Here is a 21998-nt window from a genome sequence, read left to right on the forward strand (position 1 = left end):
ACACACGTTCAATTAGATTAGTGTTCTCAGAGCCTCAGATTTCACAGACGTAAAGTAGGGCCAGAAGAACAGTTTATCGAAAGAAGAGATGAGACAATCTAAAGGCCAATGTACATTTCTCGCTCGTTTTAATGAAGACTTCGAGGCTTTATTACCCAAAAATGCAGCATATTTGGTAACGGTGAGTATTTTAGGCAATATTATTCTCAAAGTACTTAAAGGTATCGACAATTTCCAGGTGGCAATGATAAGGGTTGATTAGACTAGCGAGCCTGTGGCTACTTCGCATTGCCTACCACCAAACTGCCTGTAAACATTTTTTTAGTATGTCAAGAATCAGAGTTGACGTTGACCTTGACACAACACCAAATGTTTTCCCATAGACTTCTGTAGTAACCTTATATTTAAAAAAAAATCATCCATGCTGTCAAAAGCCATTCAGTTTACACATGGGTACAGTCATGCCTTTAAATTACAATAAAACACGATTTCTGGTTCATTTTCCAAGACGCGGAACACATCAAACCCAGTTTCGCGCCAAATGTCACATACTTGAAATAGCTTTACACACACAAGCATAAATATTGGTGATAAAATGACAGCATTAAATACTAAAATTGTGGTCAGTCTAAATTACTGGATGCATGTGTTGTTAAAAGCTTAAACATCTTACACTGCTTCAACCAATCACAGCTGTCGCAAGTCCCTGTCTCTTCAGTTTATACGGCGCACGTTCAGGGAGCACACGAATCTCATAAAGTGTAGTTAGTAGTTAAATCTTGTCGCGATGAGTGTGCTAAGGGAGGTAACTCTTACAACCCTAACTGACTACATTGTGAGCGCTGAATGCTAAATTGTGATCAGTCAGTTGCATGTGCTTTTAAAAGGTAGAGACATCTTACACTATTCCATCTAATCACAGCTTACTCATAAAGATCTGATGTAGATAGAATAGGTCTTCAGCAACCCATGCATGCCTTAAAAGGCGACTAACGGGATCGGGTGGTCAGGCTCGCTGACTTGGTTCACACGTCATCGGTTCCCAATTGCGCAGATAGATGGTCATGCTTCATCGTTGGATTGTTTGAGCCTGACTCAATCATTTACAGACCGCCGTCATACAGCTGGATTATTTGCTGAATGCGGAGTAAAACTGAACTCACTCACTCCCAATCACAGCTGTCACAAGTCTCTGTCTCTTCAGTTGTTTATAGGGTGCATTCTCAGGGACCATGTGATTCAGTCTATTAGAACCTACACGAATGTATAAAAACATCTGCCAAATTTGGCAAATCTGTGATTTATGAGCTGTACATACATGTAACTTCTCAAAAATTGCTTGACGCTTCAATACTTTCTCCTGTCCAACGTACCACAAGAATGTAGAGATCTGCTGTAGTGACACAACAGTGTTTGGCAATATAAGCTAAGAACACAGTTTCTCTGCAATATTCTACGGGTTACCGGGTGACACAAAGACAGTGTAAACAGGGGAGATAATTCATAGATATCTACCCCTCTCATGTCAGTCAAATGTGTATTCATAACATTAATAATACATTCCACAAGGGTCGGTTGTCATTATTCGCATCTAATCAGCCTCTGGGGGTGGGGGGGGTGGGGGGTGATGTACAACCCTAACTACATGTCTGGGAAACTGAAATGCCGCACAGTCAGGCATTAAGGGGACACTGTCAGAAATTTCTAACGGACGAGGATGACCGAGTGAATGAATTTGATGGCGAGACATTGTGGTGCCTTGACTGGACTGGGACGCTTAAATGTACTGTATGTACCTACATGTCCAAGTACTGTAACGTCTACAGGACGGTAAAGCATATCAAAACAAGGGCAGTGTGATTAAACACTGCCAACTTCGGGCCGGTTTGTCGAAATACCACATTGGATGTGAAGGCTTCTGTTTCTGCTGTATGTGTGCATATACACTTCCCCATTCACCAGCAGGCATTCTAGATGCTGAATATAGTGTTGAGAGTACAATAAATGTCAAACCATAAAATCCAAAACAGCAATGAGACAGTTGATAAAACTAAATATCATTTTGAAAGTCGTATGAGTTGAAAAGGGGTATGGCAGGTTTACAATTTTCAGTCAGTAGTGAGTGATCTGACCCTGAAAACCCTGACCATCCGCAGGTGCAAGAAAATTATCGGGAAAAAAATGGTCTACAGTGATTTATCGACCTGCCTGAAAAACGTCAAGATTCATAATGACACCCCTTGCACGTGTAGGAGGCGCCCACGTTGTGCATGTACTTCCCATGCATAGTTTGTGTGTGAAATGGTGCAGCATACACAAGATGAATGTCATTGTAACGTTTCTCAATGGGTTTTCTTTCTACCAGACTTCTACTTTTTGAAGAGTATATTTCATGATATTCATGTTTCATGACATCCTTATCATTTTTTTCTGCCCAACATATCTATATGGCGTACGAATATAGAAATCTGCTGCACAGACAGAGAGAGCTGTAAGAGTTATATCATGTCTGTTTCACCAAAACTTAGCAAAATGCACTTCTGCATGAACAAAGAGAGTTTTCAATTGATACATATACCATGGGAGGTTACTCTTATTGCACAAAAGAAGGGAACCATGTCACATTGTAAAATCCATGACAGCAATGAGACAGTTGTTGATTTTGAAAATAATATAATTTTGAATGTCTTATGAGTGAAAATGGGGTATATATCTTTTAATTAAAAAAATCAATAAATAAAGTAGATTAGTACACTGCGTACATTTTAAACAAGGGTTTGGGACATATTCCGCTGTCAGCAGTGCACATATTTCATGATATTCTTTTCATTTGACTTTGACTTCATTTTCAAAGTGACACTAAGGAGATCAACTCAAAGACATTGTTGTTGCAAATTTGTTATCAGAGTCATCAGTTTCAGGAAATTTAAATTTAGGGAGACACTGCTTGATGGTATTGGGTAAACCTGTGGTCGGGGTCTCTGACCACTGTTCCACCACAAAAAAAAAATAGAAACGTTCATATTCAGGACACTAGAACAATCTATCCCACTCAAAACAGTCCTATCTCTACTCCTAGTACCTTTAAATTTGCCTCTACATTAATGCTAGTTTCCATGGTGATAAAAAAACACTGGAAAGCATTTAAAGTATGAAGTACCGAAAAGTGCTCGAGGTTACACAACACCAACTGTTTTCCCATTGTCTTCTAGAGTAACCTTTTATTTTTTTTAATAAATCACCCGGACTGGCAACAGCCATTCCATGTACACATGCGAAAAGTCAGCTTTTAAAGTACAATAACACAATATTTCTAGCTAGCCTGTCCGGCTCATTTTCCATGCAAGCTCAGGAAGCGGAACACATCAAACCCAGCTTCGCACCAAATGTAACCTACTTGAAACACTCGTAACTAAGAAGGCGCCATCCGGCTTGCCGGAATGACACGAGTAGTTACGAATGCTGCTTGAAAATATCTTGACTCATATAAGCATAAGTCATGGTGGTAAAAAGACAGCAGTAAACACTCAAAAATGTGGTCAATTTTAATTACTGGATGCATGTCCTTTTAAGTGCAGAAACATTTTACAGTATTTCATCCAATCGCAGCTGTCACAAGTCTCTGTCTCTTGAGTTTATACGGTGCACGCTCAGAGAGCATGTGAATGAACTGATGAGTGCACTCGCGCTGAGTGTGCTAAGGGAGGTAACTCTTACAACCCTAACTCACTACATTGTGCTTGTTCCGCAGAACACTTGGTGATCAGCCAGATTCGGGGGAGGAAAAGGTTTGGGAATTATTTTTAAACCTGTTGTTTCTAAACCTGAGAAGAGTGTGTGAGGGTTAAGAGTAAAGCAATACCCCTTTCATCGCAAGTCTAAATCAGCACACGAGTACTATGTGGAAACATTTCTCATCAAGCGCGGAGGAGAAACTCGTTGTGGGATGGTATCCGATCTTACCTGTACACAGCACCTGTCGTAGACCTAAAAACAAAAGGGTACGTGACACCTGTGTAATGTAAGGGAGGGCTGTAAGTGACACTCGTGTTGTATCATGGTGTGGACAACGGGTGAAATCAACACGGGGACATTAATAATCATTAGTCATCGTCTATATTTAGCGCAATCTCCAAACACTCAGTGACTGCTCGCTGAGCTTAATCAGAATCTGATTCTTATTACTCCGGACAACCCAAGTTGCTAGGCGCTAGAGGGTTAAAATCACATGACTTTATCCAACCGGGTACCCATTTTCTGCACTATGTTCCAAACTGTTGAAAGGAGGCGTTTAGGTAGCGTGTTACGTTATCGCGTTGAGTCAGATTCGAGAGAGTGAGTGATTTTTTTTCGCCGCTTTTAACAATATCCCAACAATATCATAGCGGGGACAACAGAAAAGGGCTCCGCACGCTGCACACTTGTGGGAAAATCGAACACGGCTTTTTGGCGTGACGAGCGGATGCTTCGACCACTAGGCTACCCCGCGCCTCTGCGTTTGTTAGACCGACGATCAGTCTCTGGATATATGTGCTTTTGACAGACGCAAGAAACACCACTTAAATTGAAATAGACTTCAAGTGAGATAGGAGTTTCAGAACCGGACGCTGATGCAATCAATCTGAATTTGTTCATTTTTGGTTCTGGGTGGTAGGGTAACGTAGTGGTTTATGCGTTCGTTCGTCACGTGAAGACCCGCTTCCAATTCAATTCCTAGTGTGAAACCTAGGGCTGACGTTCTCCGCCGCGATGTTGCTGGGATATTGCTAAAAGCGGTGTAAAACCATACTCACTCACTCAGTTTGGGTTCTTTACATTACAGCGAGGGAAGGGGAAAATGACGTTCTTATTTCTCCATTGTTTGTCTGGTTGTTTGTTGTTCAACGCTGCACTCGGCAACACTCCAACCAAAATGGCTGCGGTCTGTAGTTAATCGAGTCTGATTGCAATTACAATGCGATGATGTGTCAACCCAGTTAGCGAGACTGACCACCCGATCGCCGTTATCGCGTCTTCCGACAAGCACTGGTTACAAGATATAGTCTAAACCCAGATCTGTATTAGGCACTACCCAGTGTGACCTTCGGGGAATATATATGAGGAAATATAGTGTTTTCATCCAGTTGTGGGCATACACTGACCTATCAAATACGGTCAGAAAATAGTTGTTATGAAGTGGCAAATATACATCCTGTTAGACACACTAGGTTTTGTAGTTATAGTACAAACCTGAAAGCATGGTTCACGAACACAAAGAGCGGATGATGTTAGAAACTGCTGAGTACGTGTTAGACACTGACCTCCACAATAACCAACTCTTTGATGGCGACGCCTGTCTCTCTCATTGTTTCCCTTTCTCTGCCTCTCTATCAGTCTCTCCATTAGTTTCCCTTTCTCTTCTCTCTCTCTTTTTCCCTCTCTTTCCCAATCTCTCTTTGCTTCCCTCTCCGTCTCTCTCTTTGCTTCCTTCTCTCTCAGTCTCTCCCTTTCTTTCCCTTTCTCTGTCTCTCTTTGTTTCCCTCCCCCCTCCCCCCCTCTCTCTCTTCCTTGTTTTGTGTCTTAGAAAACATGCGTTTGACCTTCTGAAAGCAGAACACTGATGTAAGTTGCTGTTGAGAAAGCATCACAGTCAGAATGCGTGGAAACATTTCAATGTAACTGGAGAACTGGCATTGTAAATTATTGACGAAGTAACAGTACACGGAGTGATATACTATCCCATGTCTAAATGACCTCCCTGACCAGCTTTGCATGCAGTGAAGAGAACGCCACTATATCGCCGTTAGTCATTATAAGTCGGGGGTGTAGTCTGTACCCAACAAGCGCAGTCCGCACAAGATAACAACTACTCCAGTGATTAGTCATAGTAGCAACTTCAACTGGAGTCGGCTATAGCCAGTTTCAGGGAAGTAGTGTTTGCGTCAGACAGGTTGCGATACTCCGCTGGTTTGTCTGTAGGCACTCTAGGGATACTAACTGAACACCACCAGGGCCCACTTGCACAAAGCAATCTTAGCGCTACGACTGTCTTAAGCCTATGTTGAAGAATGGGAGTTACAATCATTGTAGCGCTAAGATCGCTTTGTGCAAGTCAGCCCAGATGTAATGTGTCTGTGGTCAAAGTATTATTAAAGGGGGTTGTTTTGAATCACATAAAAAGATGCAGGAAGCAGATTTGTTTTGAATTGTGTGGGTGGGTGGGAGAGGTTGAGTGAGGGTGTAGCGTTAGTTATTAACTTATGATGTCGACTGAGAATAGGATTTTGTGTGACTTGACGTATCAAGCTAAACAACAGAAGGTACAGTGGTACTTATCCTGCCATAAGTGAGTGAGTGAGTTTATGTTTACAACGCACAGTTCCATTTCCAGCTGTATGGCGGTGGTTCGTAAATAAGCGAACCTGGACTGGACAATCCAGTGATCAATAACATGGGCATTGATCTGGGTAATTGGGAACCATTGACATATGTCAGCCAAGTCAGTGAGCCTGACCATCCGAGTAATATAGGGCCATTTTGGTTGACCCAGTAATGCATGAATTTGTTAATGTAGGCAGGACGAAGACGTCACAGGTCAGGAAAAGTCACATCCTCGTTATCTCCAGGGTATACATTGCGCTAAGTCTCCACTATACTCGGAATGCATCAAAGGGGCCCGATAACTTTATTACCTCATAGTTCAAGCTGTCTTTTCCGTTCAAAATATATTTTAATGTAGCAGAGTAACGGGCGGTACATTTGCAATGATGACCAGTGCGTATGCTCTGACTTAGCTCAAATATATTTGTTTTGATTTATTTTATTTTTACCCTGTAACATAAGGTAAGAGCTCCGCCCCGCTGTGTTAGGCTTTGATAATAATTCCAGTATACATGTATACATCCTCGATATCTCCAGGGTATACGTTCCGAAAAGTCTCCACTATACCCTGGACGCATCTACGGGTCGGCCCGATAATTTTATTACCTCCCTTTGCTGGCTCCGCTTTCTCACAGTAGCCAATCAGAGTGGTCGCCGTTATAACCGAACTTGCCAGTGTCAACAAAGGTAGCAGTTGCAACTGCGAATGTTTGCTCGCCGTGCGACTCACAATTTGGGGAAATCATACATGCAACTTTATAGGTCCGAAACCTTTTTTTAAACATATGCAAGAAATTCATCTACCTCTTTCAGAGAACCTACGCATGGTTTGTTTGCCAAGTTTAAGCGGTTAGAGAATTTAAAAAGCGAAAGTGAGTTGTGATTGGTTTGCTCAACTTCCCTGCGTAGACACCTGATTGGATAAAAAGCCAGCCAAGGGAGGTAATAAATTTATCGGGATGAGCCGTAGATGCATCCAGGGAAAAGTGGAGACTTTTCGGAACGTATACCCTGGAGATATCGAGGATGACATGTATATAGATATATAGATATATAAATATATTTTGGGATGGGGGAACGGGAAGAACTCTTACTCAGGGAACGCCTAGCGCTACACATTTTAAGGCAATAATAAGCACGGCATATATACACATTGAAAGGATAAAATACCTATCAAATATATGGTACTTAGGTGATAGCGCGGAGCTTCTACCTCACTGATACACTATGTCTGTCTATAAGTAATGTAACACGCCACTAAGTAACCTATTCATATATCATAATGAAACATATATCACTCGGTAAAACAAACCTACATCATAAATCTATACATATACCTTTCAGTACAGCATTATCTGTACTATGATATCCTTATAAATATACAGAGAACACGGACATCAAAGTGATATCATAACTCAAGTGCCACAAACATAACGTGGCAGACAGCTGGTGTGTCACCTGACCTCATACAATATTACGATTATAACTAATAAACGTATCATAATTCTGATAAAAAATCATACATATAAACACACAGCTACTAAGACTTTTTCTTAAAACACATTCATACACTCACATGACACATTGACATTGTAACCTAACCAAGAATGATGTTAATAATATAACTGTACACAACAAATAATGCAACCTACATAATGTGTTTATAATTAAGTTAACTAACCTTACACACACAGATGTTGTAGATGGGGGAAAAGGGGAGCAGAAATCAGCCGTCTGTCAAGTATCATTAAACCTGTCATGTGTGAAGGTGCATCTTGTGCGGTGTGGTAGACTGATTAAATGCGCTGGTGTTAGTAAAGAAGAAAACAGATACTTTTGAACTGACCAATCAGAATTCAAAAAATGGCTTGCCCTTTGCGTTAAGAACAAAAGACCACCCTGTTCTCCCATATTAACACAATGGAAGCAAGGTCCAGCTTGGGGCAATGAAACACCAGACATACTGTAGTATGTATTTTGTTAGACAGAAACGGTTTATCCGAAATATATGTAAATCCCTCGGCATATTCTATAAAGTCCTTAGTTATAAAAGCAAAACAAATCCTGATAGATCAGTTTATTAAAAAATGGCAACAATATACACATTTCAGCTCTAAGGGATTCTATTATCAATACTTTAAAAAACCTGTCCTTTGAAAAAATCTTTCATTTCCAAAATCTATACATATCCCTATTTTGAAATTTAGAAACTCAAATCTAAGCAGACCGAGAGAAGAGAGAATGTGTAAACTATGTAACTACAACATAGTTGGGGACGAATTCCATTGTCTTTTTTAAATGTATGTCACTAAATTCTTAAAGAAAATCATTCACGAACCCAAAATATCACAGTTGGGCCAATTTATTAACTCTTAGCAAGGTTATGTCGCCTGTCAATTTTAAACTTGACAAATGTTTATCACTTTTTATCTCCCACTTGTATAAATTGTTACGTAAATAACTGATCATCATGACGCATGTTTATATATGTGTACATTTGTTAATATTGTATATTCTTTGTTCTTGTACCACCTATGGTGGTTTATGAGAGAAAAGAAGTTGAAGTTGAAGTTAAAACCACAATCCAGTAAAAACCAACACAACCAACCTGTTGAAAGGTGACACCGTATTTACAAAAATAAAACGATGACTCTACCACATCAATACACAACAACATGATGTATTCAGTTTAAGTTTTACTTCTGGACTGCTATTTTAGAAACAAATGCTTCGAAATACTTATGGGCAGATAACAAATCTATGTCATTTAGAAAACTGATTAGTCATGTTGCAGTGTGGCGTCATGAAACTGGGTTTTTTTTAGACCGAAGCAATTAATAGATCAGACATATGGAGGCGAGCAACGTGTTTTATGTTTACAATATTCACCCTTTATTCGAAGAGAGAACGTATTTTAATATGGACATTCTAAACGCGAGGAAAGTGTTTATTGGTGAAAATATGCCGAAGCAGGTTTATTCATAGCTAGTGTATAGTCGATAGACACATAACAACCACACATAACAATGTATACATACACACCTAACAATGTCAACATGCTGACCTCGCCAACCAGTGAAGTTTCCCACTCATGAATTATAACATTTTATCATGCCATCATAGATCTAACATTTTATCATGCCATCATAGATCTAACATTTTATCATGCCATCATAGATCAAACATTAAATCATGCCATCATAGATCTAACATTTTATCATGCCATCATAGGTCAAACATTAAATCATGCCATCATAGATCTAACATTTTATCATGCCATCATAGATCAAACATTAAATCATGCCATCATAGATCAAACATTAAATCATGCCATCATAGATCTAACATTTTATCATGCCATCATAGATCAAACATTAAATCATGCCATCATAGATCAAACATTAAATCATGCCATCATAGATCTAACATTTTATCATGCCATCATAGATCAAACATTAAATCATGCCATCATAGATCTAACATTTTATCATGCCATCATAGGTCAAACATTAAATCATGCCATCATAGATGTAACATTTTATCATACCATCATAGATCAAACATTAAATCATGCCATCATAGATCTAACATTTTATCATGCCATCATAGATCAAACATTAAATCATGCCATCATAGATCTAACATTTTATCATGCCATCATAGGTCAAACATTAAATCATGCCATCATAGATGTAACATTTTATCATGCCATCATAGGTCAAACATTAAATCATGCCATCATAGATCTAACATTTTATCATGCCATCATAGATCAAACATTAAATCATGCCATCATAGATCTAACATTTTATCATGCCATCATAGGTCAAACATTAAATCATGCCATCATAGATCAAACATTAAATCATGCCATCATAGATCTAACATTTTATCATGCCATCATAGATCAAACATTAAATCATGCCATCATAGATCTAACATTTTATCATGCCATCATAGGTCAAACATTAAATCATGCCATCATAGATGTAACATTTTATCATACCATCATAGATCAAACATTAAATCATGCAATCATAGATGTAACATTTTATCATGCCATCATAGATCAAACATTTTATCATGCCATCATAGATCAAACATTAAATCATGCCATCATAGATCTAACATTTTATCATGCCATCATAGATCAAACATTTTATCATGCCATCATAGATCAAACATTAAATCATGCCATCATAGATCTAACATTTTATCATGCCATCATAGATCAAACATTAAATCATGCCATCATAGATGTAACATTTTATCATGCCATCATAGATCAAACATTTTATCATGCCATCATAGATCAAACATTAAATCATGCCATCATAGATGTAACATTTTATCACGCCCGTCATGGATGTAATATTTTATCATACCCATCACACATGTAACATTTTATCATACCCATCGTAGATGTAACATTTTAGCATACACACCATAGATGTAACATTTTATCACGCCCACCATAGATGTAACATTTTACCATACCCACTATGGATGTAACATTTTATCACGCCCGTCATGGATGTAATATTTTATCACACCCATCACACATGTAACATTTTATCATACCCATCGTAGATGTAACATTTTAGCATACACATCATAGATGTAACATTTCATCACGCCCATCATAGATGTAACATTTCATCATACCCATCATAGATGTAACATTTTATTATACCAACCATAGATTAACATTTTATCACGCCCACCATAGATTAACATTTTATCACGCCCACCATAGATGTAACATTTTATCGTGCCCATCATAGATGTAGCATTTTATCGTGCCCATCATAGATGTAGCATTTTATCACGCCCATCATAGATGTAACATTTTATCGTGCCCATCATAGATGTAACATTTTATCACGCCCACCATAGATGTAACATTTTATCACGCCCACCATAGATGTAACATTTTATCGTGCCCACCATAGATTTGATATTTTATCATACCCATCATAGATGCAACATTTTATTATACCCACCATAGATTAACATTTTATCACGCCCACCATAGATGTAACATTTTATCACGCCCACCATAGATGTAACATTTTATCGTGCCCATCATAGATGTAACATTTTATCGTGCCCATCATAGATGTAACATTTTATCGTGCCCATCATAGATGTAACATTTTATTATGCCCATCATAGATGTAACATTTTATCGTGCCCATCATAGATGTAACATTTTATCGTGCCCATCATAGATGTAACATTTTATCGTGCCCATCATAGATGTAACATTTTATTATGCCCATCATAGATGTAACATTTTATCGTGCCCATCATAGATGTAACATTTTATCGTGCCCATCATAGATGTAACATTTTATCGTGCCCATCATAGATGTAACATTTTATTATGCCCATCATAGATGTAACATTTTATCGTGCCCATCATAGATGTAACATTTTATCACGCCCATCATAGATGTAACATTTTATCGTGCCCATCATAGATGTAACATTTTATCACGCCCACCATAGATGTGATATTTTATCACGCCCACCACAGATGTAACATTTTGTCACGCCCGTCATGGATGTAACATTTTATTATGCCCACCATAGATGTAACATTTTATCACGCCCACCATAGATGTAACATTTTATCACGCCCCTCATATCTGTAACATTTTATCACGCCCATCATAGATGTAACATTTTATCACGCCCACCATAGATGTAACATTTTATCACGCCCACCATAGATGTAACATTTTATCACGCCCACCATAGATGTAGCATTTTATCACGCCCACCATAGATGTAGCATTTTATCACGCCCACCATAGATGTAACATTTTATCGTGCCCATCATATATGTAACATTTTATCACGCCCACCATAGATGTGATATTTTATCACGCCCACCATAGATGTAACATTTTATTATGCCCATCATAGATGGAACATTTTATCGTGCCCATCATAGATGTAACATTTTATCACGCCCATCATAGATGTAACATTTTATCGTGCCCATCATAGATGTAACATTTTATCACGCCCACCATAGATGTAACATTTTATCACGCCCACCATAGATGTAACATTTTATCGTGCCCACCATAGATGTGATATTTTATCACGCCCACCATAGATGTAACATTTTATCACGCCCACCATAGATGTAGCATTTTATCACGCCCACCATAGATGTAACATTTTATCACGCCCACCATAGATGTAACATTTTATCACGCCCACCATAGATTTGATATTTTATCGTGCCCATCATAGATGTAGCAAGTTAACACACTCCTGAACCACTATGTTCTTGAATTAACTTTCAAAATGCTTCCTCCCTAAATTCTCATTTAATTTTTAAAGGTTTTGTCGTGTGTTTTGCGCGAGTTTGAGCTAATTGCTTATCACAAACTGAATTAACGATATCACCAAGTAAATTATTAATTATCATAAACTGAATAACTGACATCACTAAAATATTTCTAGTCATTAGATATAATACATCTAACCAGTGTTCTATTAAACATTCAGTTTGTGATTAATATTTTTCTGGCATCAATGTATCTTGATAACAAATATTCCATTGGGACATCAGTAATAAATCATTGGTGTTACAAATAGTGACAACATGGTAACTAAGGCTACACGGGTCTCCAAGTATAAACAGACTTTAGCGTCTTAATCTGTGTTGTGACGTCGTGATCGTCTTTTGACATAGTGTGGCCTTGAACTTCGTAACACACACCAACAAGGAACATGTTTAAACATCCTATATTTAATATGTGTATCAACAATCATTGTAGGGAATTGTTTTCTTAATGACAAGGCCGTGTAATGGATGGCTAGTCAGGTCAGTTCTGCGGGCCGAGGTGTGTCGTTGCATCCCATTTGCTTATTACTGAATGAGAGAGTGAGTATGGTTTTACGCCGCTTTTTATTCCAGTCATATCACGGGGGAAGGGAGGGGGGGAGGCACCAGAAATCGCCTTCACACACTGAATCCATGTTGGGATCGAACCCGTCTCTTCGGTGTGACGAGCCAACGCTTTAACCACTATCCAGACTCCCCTGTTAAAACGTGTTCATCGACACCCATGTCATTAATCAGTCGAATTAGTCCGACCCGTGAAGGTCCCGGGGTAGAATAGGCCTTCAGCAACCCATGCTTGCCATAAAAGGCGACTCAGCTTGTCGTAAGAGGCGACTAACGGGATCGGGTGGTCAGGCTCGCTGACTTGGTTGACACATGTCATCGGTTCCCAATTACGCAGATCGATGCTCATGTTGTTGATCACTGGATTGTCTGGTCCAGACTCGATTATTTACAGACCGCCGCCATATAGCTGTAATATTGCTGAGTGCGGCGTAAAACTAAACTCACTCACTCACTCACTTGAATTAGTTTGTTCCAAACACGATTGTTTACCGTCATCCTTCTGGACACCCGTGAGTATCCGGGTTGGTATTAGTCTGTCGTACAGACCCTGAAGTATATATATCCAAGAAAGCCCACGCAAGTCTAGAAAATGTGGATTTCCTTAGCTAAGAAAATGAAGAAAGTCTCAGGGCTCCATTTCATTATATTATTGTTTTTCACTATGAACGTTTTTTCAGTAAAATATGTTCATTTCAGAGACTAGCTGTTAGTCTAGGATTGGCATGTTTAAGCAACCTATATGGATGTTGTAACTGGCGACTGACGGAATCGGATTGTCAATTTCAATGACCTAGCTGATGCCTATTGCACGGTAACACTCATGATATCAATCACTGGATTGTCTGGCCCATACGCGATTATTTCCATGCCGTACTTATATATCTGTAGATAGGAAGTGCCATAGTCATAAAATCGACATAATTAGACCATAATTATGATGATCATATTTCAGTCATAAATTGCGCATTTACAGCACCGTTTTGTTCAACAATCAGACAATCCTACAGATATTTCTTATCATCAAGTTATCGACTTGCGGATTACGCACCTGGCCGTCACGCATAAGTAATTTTGAATAATGCAACTCAGTCAAACTGCATCTGCTCGTGTGATGCCCCGGGCCGTAACATGCTGTGCATGGTCGGGCGCAGCGTTGTTATAAATAGCTTATGTTGTTTGCGTAGTGGTGTAAATGATTTTAAGTGGTCAGTGCACTTTATAAAAAAGTCATAATTGTAACTGATACCCCAGATTACTCCTACAATCTTAGGTAAGTCAAATATCCCACAGAAGGCCTGAGTCCCTCGTATATACTGTGTCCAGTAGCAGACACTTCACTCTGCTACGAATAAAGACTCAAGGGATTCAGCAGCCTTCTCTATAATTTTAAGGTGATGGCCGAGTAGACAAACAGATTAACCATCACCAGACAAACATGCTACGTGTTCAGCTGTACCAAGCTAATTCCCCTCAACTTCTTGTCGTCAGTGTGACGTAGCCCGGGTTAACTATCACCAGACAAACAAGCTACGTGGTCAGTTGTACCAAGCTAATTCCCCTCAACATCTTGTCGTCAGTGTGACGCAGCCCGGGTTAACTATCACCAGACAAACAAGCTACGTGGTCAGCTCTGCCAAGCTAATTCCCGTCAATATCTTGTCGTCAGTGTGACGTAGCCCGGGTTAACTATCACCAGACAAACAAGCTACGTGGTCAGTTGTACCAAGTTAATTCCCCTCAATATCTTGTCGTCAGTGTGACGTAGCCCGGGTTAACTATCACCAGACAAACAAGCTACGTTGTCAGCTGTACCAAGCTAATTCCCCTCAATATCTTGTCGTCAGTGTGACGTAGCCCGGGTTAACTATCACCAGACAAACAAGCTACGTTGTCAGTTGTACCAAGTTAATTCCCCTCAATATCTTGTCGTCAGTGTGACGTAGCCCGGGTTAACTATCACCAGACAAACAAGCTACGTGGTCAGTTGTACCAAGCTAATTCCCCTCAATATCTTGTCGTCAGTGTGACGTAGCCCGGGTTAACTATCACCAGACAAACAAGCTACGTGGTCAGCTGTACCAAGCTAATTCCCCTCAATATCTTGTCGTCAGTGTGACGTAGCCCGGGTTAACTATCACCAGATAAGCTACGTGGTCAGCTCTACCAGGTTAATTCCTTTAGCGTTTGTTTATGACTGTTTGTCTATGACTGTTTGTTTATGACTGTTTGTTTATGACTGTTTGTTTTCTTTGAAAATGAAAATCGTACAGGTACAAATGCACCAGTGATCTTTAAGATCTACGGTTGTTAATCAACCAGATTATGGAGGACGTTTCCTGGCGTACTTATAAAAGTGAAATATTTTTTACTCAAATTCGATCACCAATGGGGCTATTATAATCTTCATGAGTAACATTGCGTTAAACCGAAACATTGATACTGTCATTTTCAAGCTTACCAAGACTTTTATGTATACAAAGTAGTCTGTTTGCTGTGAAAAAGTACACATGAATTTCACTTTAAACAAAGGTGAATCAAATAACCTGAAATTAAGACCGCGGATCCTGATAATTTCACCTTATCAACTGAACATTTAATTCTCAGAATTTTATTCAACTTAGGGTAGAAGTTGTTTAACAAATGATCATAGATTAATTTTTTTGGGATGAGGAATGAGCACAGTAGTTGGACCAGTGAAACAAACACACGTGCGGTACGGGATGAGCGTTAACTTAAACCAACCCTACTTATTCTCGGCGTTTCATTTAATGTGCACACTCCCTTGTAATATAAACCAACAATAGCGATTCCAAACTGTGATTGTTACTAGTTTAAAAACGTCTGGTTGAACAAATGCGAAGTTTAAAATGCCCCCGTTATTTACAGTTAGACAGGCCATATATTTTTGTGTTTGTAAGATGTGCTCATTTGTCATTCTTTCAAACATATCTTACATGTCGCGATTACAATTTCCGTTGTCTCGCTTAGCAACTACCTTTTTTCTTGAGATATCTCAGATGCGTTACCCTTCTAGAACTAGGGTTGCTGTGTTGTACAGAACGCAGCCCACACGATATGTCTGCTGTAAATATCGTGTTCTGATCGGTATTCAATATGGCTGCCGATCCTGCCATATGGAAATCCCATTCACACATCTCTATTTAACCATGTTTGCAAGTAATTGTGTTTAAATTGCCAGTCAGTATTATGTTCCTTGCGCATATCCGTCATGTTTGTCATATTTCGATTCTTCAGCCTGTGATTCACTCATCATTAGGTGCACTCTATACGGCGTGGTGTTGTCCAGTAGTTACAGCGTTCACTCGTCACGCCGAGGGCCAGGTTCGATTCCCCACATGCGAACTTTGTGTGACGCCCATTTCTGGTGTCCCCCCTGGAAAATTGCTAAAACAGCTCTTTCACAGTACGGCGTAAAGCGATATCGTGTTTCTGACTGCTTTCACCCATTCAGATGGAAAAAAAACAAGATTAACCTTAGATGAGTGGTGAATGAGTTTACTTTTACGCCGCACTCAGACAAATTACAGCTACATGGTATGGTGGTGGTCTGTAAATAATCGTCTTTGGACCAGACGATCCACTGATCCAACAATAATCATCTACGCAACTCGGAACGGATAACATGTGTCAACCAAGTCATCAAACCTGATCACCCGAACCTGTTAGTTTTCTTGTTGTTATTGACAAGTGTCATCGGCTCCCAATTGCGTAGATAGATGTTCATGCTGTTGATCCCAGGAATATTTTCAGACGGCCGCCGTATGCTGGAATAATGCCGAGTGCGGCGTTAAACAAGAAATAAACACGCAAAGTACCGTCGTCTGGGGACGTAAACCCTGTCAGACAAGTTTGTCAAGGTCATTCCATTGTCGTGTTTGGGTTACATCGGCCGTCAGTGTTTGTTTCCTCTCTGCGCACTTTGTCCACAAACAGGACAAGAAGAAACTCCACTGACAAAACTGACTCATGATAGACAGTTGTATATTTTCTCGGTAAATCATACAATGGGTATGGGTGGGTGATTGTGGGTGATTTAGTGATTGAAGCTATCCCTTGTCACGCCTTTATTCCAGGTTCGATTTTCGGCGCGTGTAATTAACATTTGTGGAAGTTTTAGCACTCCCTGTCGTGAGACCGCTGGACTAAGACACAGTGTGGCATGCAACAATACTCTCACTCACTCACTCACTCACTCACTCCTACATCATATTCAACCAGCACTCATGGGATTGATTTGACAAAAGATTATTCTAGTGAGTGAGTGTGTGAGTTTAGTTTCACTTTTAGAACTATTCTAGCAATATCATGGCAGGGGCAGTCTAAGTAATCTTACGCTCGGTATCATCCGTTACACTGCTATCTTGTATAAGCAGTGTGCTTACACTGATGGCAGAAATGGGCTTCATACATTGTACCCATGTGGGGAACTGAACGCGGGTCTTCGGCGTGATTAGCGAACGCCTTAACCACTAGACTACCTCACCGCTCCATGGTTATTCAAAACGTCCTGCCTCTATTGTCAGGCTCAAAAGGAGTTTTGTTGGTGATTGGTTCCAGTGTCTTCCAGCTAGAATTGCGATAAAATTCGCTGGATTATCGAGGGAGGTATCAGGAAGACCCAGTTCCAATTGTCTGTTCCCAATTTGCAAACTCTTGAAATAATTCATTGCCAGGAACTGTTACATTTACAATATTGAAGAATTCTTTGTTCAGCGATCACTTCGGTGGTCAAACGGATAGAGCGTCGGCTAGGAGACCAACAGGTCGGTGGTTCGAACCTTGGATCTGTCCAACCATACGACGTTAAACGTTACTTTTTGATACTCCCCTTGATGCATTGCTGTTAGACGACAAGGCAAGGAATGGTGTGTTCAGTCGGTCCAACAGAAACCCCGGGACTTCCAAATCGCAAGCTGTTTTATCTCATGGGATTGTTGGGCCGGTGGGGACATGTTACAGCGTTGGCTTGCCAGTATTGAAGTATGGGAGTTACGTCCCCCCTACCGCTGAGCTGGCTTTTTGGGGCGAGGTCATGTTTATTGCAAAAACGACTGTGGTCTATAAGAAGTACACGTGTAGACATTATCGTGTATGTATTTCTCTGTCACTGGTTGTCTTTTTATGTGACCGGGCTCCGTTCTTCTCATCAACCACTGTTGTAATTGCACCGACAGTCTAGCTCATACCTGTAATAGCAATGCGTTACTATTGGTGGTTTTTTTACGATGTATATGAAACCCACTTAATGTACGAAGGTCAAGGACAGACAGACATGGAGGTTTTTCCTTCAGTCCGACTAAACAACCTGTTCTTTTGTAGCCGTTGGGATGCCCAAACCTGTATTCGGCACGGGAGATTACACAGGAGATTCGACATTGCTTAATTCAAGTCTAGTGCAGCTGATCACTCCACTTTATGTGTCATATGTTGTCAACTCTCCAGCCGAGGTGACCGAATACCGGGTTAATGAGGCATGACCGGAAACGTCACCGGAGACGGCCGAGGAAATCTGAATGTCGTATATGTAGTTTTACCCCGGTAGTGAAGGATCGTTTCTGGTTGGCTGATCACGTCTATCTAGATTGGAGGTTGTATGAGTGCTTGTCAGTAAAACGTACGCAGGAGAAAGAGACAAATTCACCCACTCGCTCATCGTTGACCTCCTACATGATGTCATCAGCACATTAATGTTTTTGAGCCATTCATCATTCGAATCTGAGTTGGGGTGGTGGGATAGCCAAGTGGTTAAAACGTTCGCCCATCACGCCGAAGACCCGGGTTCGATTCCCCACATAGATACATTATGGCGAGCCCATTTCTGGTGTCCGCTGTCGTTATATAACTATAAAACTGCTAAATACGGCGTAATACTAAACTCACTCTAATAAAACCTCAAACACAACCACTTTCGTACTCTCACCAACTCTGATTCTCAACTTTACCTTGTCTCACTGATTATCTCACCCACTCTCTGAGTGTCAGTTTTACGCGCTCTCTCCACCGCCTCATCTCTTACAACCGCACCTACTCTTTCAATCTAAGCCTCTCCAATCTTAACCTCACTCACCCATCTCACTGTCTCTCCCTCAGTCACATCTCCCTCAATCTATCCTACCTCTCTCTGCCCCCAGTCCCTCTCAACCTCACCCGTTTTCTCTCAGGCTCACCCATCTCGCATAACCCCACTCATCTCTCTCTCTCTCGACCTCACCTACCTCATTCTCAAACTCGCCCGGTGTCTCTCAGACTCACCCATCTCGCCCAGCCCCACTCACCTCTCTCTGGACCTCACCTACCTCGTTCTCAAGCTCAGCAACCATTCTCTGTCAGCGTCACCTACACACTGGCTCAACAAGACCCCCCGTCAGCCTTTACCTTATCCACTGTCACTATCCCTAACATCACCCGCTTAAACATCGGCCTGTCATTAGGTGTTGTATGCAAAGAAACCCCTTCATACCGCATCTATTTAACAGTAATGCCTAATAGGTATATGCATCCTTTTCCGAACATCTGTTGAAGTATGAGAGTGGATACTGTTTTACGCCGCTTTTACTGCTATTCTATAACAAGGCCTGAGAGGGACACCAGAAATGGGCTTCACGCGTTGTATTCATGCTGGGAATCGAAACCCGTTGTCGGCATGAAGATCGAACGTTTTAACCACTAGGCTACCCCACCACCCCTCGAGTTGGTAAAAAGGTGGGCATGACAAGGAACGAGTGTGGGAGAGGTGACAAAGCGTTAGAGAGACTGTGTGAGGTTGTGAGTAGGACAGTGGATCGGATTCAGTGAGTGAGTGAATATAGAATAATTTAGCAATATTTCAGCAATATCACTTCGGGATACACCAGAAGTAGGCTTCACAGACTGTACCAATATTGGGGATCGAACCCTGGTGTCGGGCGTAACGGGCGAACGCTTTAGCAACTAGGCTCCCCCACCGCCCCTGGTCAGGTTCGGGGTTAGACACACAGACCAAGAGTGGCATATTTTGATAGGTTGTGAATGACAGCGAGTGATGTTGAAAGTGAGTGAGTGAAATAGATAGTGACAGCTAGTGGTTTACGCACCTACCCTCGATCTCATCGGAGAAGCCCGACAACATGTTTCACAGGTCTAAGTGGATATCGACACACACACACACTTCCCGACATAAGCGCCTTCACTGCAGGGGCGTGGCGCGATCACGTGCTACCTTGACAGATCATGACCACTGCCTTCCAGGAGGAGATCGTGTGATACATATTTACATGAAGTCCTGACTCCATTATTACAGTTGGTTAATCACAAGTTTGTAATTTCGATTTTATCCTCATACGTATTACAGAATGCGCGAGTATCAATAGAGAATGGACAATGTCAAAAACAATATGTCACAGGATGCCCGATTACATGGCCAGTCCACACATTCAATGTAGGGGGTGTCCGAGTACATGGCCAGTCCTTACATTCAATATAGCGGATGCCCGATTACATGTCCTGTCCTTAATTCAATGTAGGGGATGCCCCAGTACATGTCCACTTCTTACAATATAGAGGATGCCTGTGTATAGGTCCATTTTTCACAGTGGCAGATGTGGGGAATCGACCCGGGCCTTAGGCGTGACGGGTGAACGCTGTAACCACTGGGCTACGTACCCCACCGCCCCTCTCTGTTTGCTGGAGGGCAAAGCAGATGAAACATGACGTCAGACAACCATGTTTTCCTGTTTTAACGGAAATGATGGGAAGCCATACGGGCGTACTTCCGGTCAGAGGACGTCCTGCTAGAGCATCTCCCTCGCCTGCTTGGTGAGATTAATCTCTGTACTCTCGATATAATGACCTTGATTACTACACCGCTTGTGTTAAACAATCAAAATATATAATGTTACATTTAGTCGGGGATCTTCTTCTCAGTCATAATCAAGCGTGGGAAATCGTCTCCAGATCTGGCTAGTCAGTCTGTATAATTAGCAATGTCTGAAAGTTATCAGCCCGCGAAATAAGTCACGATCCCGAAAGTTGAATGTAGAAACGAAACAAAACATCACAAAAATAGATGAGAATAAGATATTGTCGGCATGACACTTTTTTCCATCATTAAGCTGCGATTATGATGGACATAATCGGGCCATAAGCTTGCATGGGTTAAAAGTGTGTCGGAGACAGGGGTATAGTTGCAAAATCACCACATGAAAATTCGCCGTCAAGTCGGGCCAGCGACTGTAGCGACTTACCGGCCCGACTGGATTTTTACTGACCACGGGCTAGCGGGTATTTCGCACACACCAACTGTGTCATGGGCCAGAGACGAGGCTTTGGCCTCAAGATACATGATATCAGGATACACAGCGCTCAGCGGCGCAATATTATCACTTGACGAACTTTGCTGAGCGCAATATACTCCTGGTGCGGCTAATTGTGATTCTTATTACTGACTCGTGAAGATCCGGGTTAGAATTGATCTTCAGCGAACCATTTTTGTCGTAAGAGGAGACTAACGGGATCGTGTGGTCAGGCTCGCTGACTTGGTTAACATATGTCATCGATTCCCAACTGCGCAGATCGATGCTCATGTTGTTGATCGCTAGATTGCCTGGTTGATACTCGATTGTTTACAGACCACCACCATATACTTGAAATATTGCTGAGTGCGGTATAAAACTAAACTCACCCATTCAGTCAGGATTCTTACTACTCA

The sequence above is a fragment of the Haliotis asinina genome, chromosome 1 (assembly GCF_037392515.1).
Source record: "Haliotis asinina isolate JCU_RB_2024 chromosome 1, JCU_Hal_asi_v2, whole genome shotgun sequence".
Classification (NCBI taxonomy): Eukaryota; Metazoa; Mollusca; class Gastropoda; order Lepetellida; family Haliotidae; genus Haliotis; species Haliotis asinina.